We start from the raw sequence: 2195 nt of genomic DNA on the forward strand, positions 1-2195 counted from the left end.
AGATTGGTAGGGACCAAGGTGGTCTCAATTCATCCGGAAGGCAGAAGAGGAATAGTAGAAATTTCCAGCCAGTAGCAGTGCTGGTAAGCAATCTATGGTGAAATGCAGATAGTTGGTCGAGGGGTGCTCGGCACCAAGTTCTGGCAGAGAGGAGTGTCAGTGATTACAGACGGTGATGACCCGTTCTGGGAATAGCGGGGGTGATGGAGTTGGTGAGGGATAGGACCTTCACAGTGTCATAGGAAATAGTTGGATATGGAGCTTTGCCTTGGGAAGGCAAGAAATTTGCGCACGGAAGGAAGGGGTGAACCCTTATAGGTTCAGTGCAGTACTCGGTGAGTACCAGAAGGATTATCGGTTGAGTAAGTTGTGTTTCTGAGTTGTTCAGGGTCAGGTTTGACCTGAGGTTTAACCGCGAGGTTTACGTTAGTTAGAATGACCAGGTGGAAGACCAGCGAAGGTAGGCAGCTGGTGTTGGGATAATTGGTGGGTATTGAAGGCGGATTGTAGGCGGCGGGCCATGGCAAACTTCGAGGACGAAGTTTATTTTAAGTGGGGGAGAGTTGTAACACCCAAAGTTTTGAAGGCCAAGAAAGGAAAGAAAACCCTAGTTTTTAGGGGTGACTCGGCGAGTCCGAGCGGGATCCGGGTCGAGGTGTAAGTGACCAACTCGGCGAGTCGGCCAAGTGGACTCGGCGAGTCTGGTCTGTGCAAGGAAAACCCTAAATCCGGGACTTTGGGCGCTATTTAAGCTCCTTATTCTCTCCATTAGGGTTCCTTAGAGCCTCCCTCATTCAGAAAGCGAACCCTAAGCCTCCATTGTTGTGCATTCAAGCTTCCAAGCAATTTTTGGGTGAGTTGAAGGAAGAAGAAATAGGGGAATCAGTGAAGCTTCAAGGATTGGCTTCAGATCTGGAGTTTGTGGAGCCCTTCTGAGATATTGAAGGTAATAAGTTGTCTCTCTTTTAGATCTTCCATGGTTGTGAGATTTGGGGCTTTTAAGCCATGGTTTGTCACCCATTCGAGTTAGAAGCCGGATCTGGAGTTGCTACTTCAGATCCAAGTGTGTTATAGACTAGAGAAGCATAAAGTATCAGCCCTTGAGTCAATAATTGAAGCCCCTTGGCCTTAAACCCTAGTTTATGGTGTATTTTGCTTAGATCTCTTTCTCTACACGTAAAGTTCGCAACTTTACGTGAGGAATAGGCTTGGGAAGGGTAGATCTACAGATTTGAGTCCCTGCATGACTCAAAAGTCCTCTGCATGTATAAAGGACCGGATGGACTCGGCGAGTCCTTTGAGTGGACTCGGCGAGTAGCTTGAAGATGAGGAGGAACTCGACGAGTTGGATGAACAGCTCGTCGAGTCGGATGAAGTTGGGCATGAACTCGGCGAGTTGGAAGAACAACTCGGCGAGTTGGATGAAGATTGTCTTGGACTCGGCGAGTCTGCTCTTGGACTCGGTGAGTCAAGTCGCGAAACCCCAAACCCTTCGAGCTTAAACTCAAATCAGTGAGTCGATTAGAGACTCGGTGAGTTGGACAGGTCAGGACTCGGAAATCGGTAGACTCGGCGAGTCATGGACTGACTCGGCGAGTAGAGTCGCGAGTGGAAGGACTCTGGACTTATGAACTCGGCGAGTCAGTAGGGGGACTCGACGAGTAGGGTTGACTTGGAAGGTTGACTTTGACCAGGACTTTGACTTTGACCTGAGTTGACTTGGTTGTCTTTCGGGGGTCAGTTAGACTCAGTGTTGCTTTGATATTGGTAGCCCGGGGAGCTAGTGGAGCAGGAGTTCAGAGAGTTTTCGGTCAGCAACCAGAAGATTATCAGTAGAGTTCAGCAGTGTGAGGTGAGTCTCCTCACTGTTTGTATGGGTCTAAGGCACCAATGTCAGCCCATTTAGAATATGCATGAAAGACTAGGGGTGGCCCCCTGGCACACAGTATGTTATTATGTATGGTAGGAAGACCCGGGGGTTAGCCCTAGGCAATATGCATGTAAGACCAGGGGGCGGCTCCTAGCATACAGTATGTTATTATGGATGATAGGAAGACCCGGGGGTTAGCCCTAGGCAATAGGTATGAAAGACCGGGAGGAGGCTCCTGGCGCATTGTATGCTATATATATATATATATATATATATATATATATATATATATATATATATATATATATATATATATATATATGAA

The sequence above is a fragment of the Lactuca serriola genome, chromosome 3 (assembly GCF_051521515.1).
Source record: "Lactuca serriola cultivar US96UC23 chromosome 3, Lser_US96UC23_V15, whole genome shotgun sequence".
Taxonomy (NCBI): domain Eukaryota; kingdom Viridiplantae; phylum Streptophyta; class Magnoliopsida; order Asterales; family Asteraceae; genus Lactuca; species Lactuca serriola.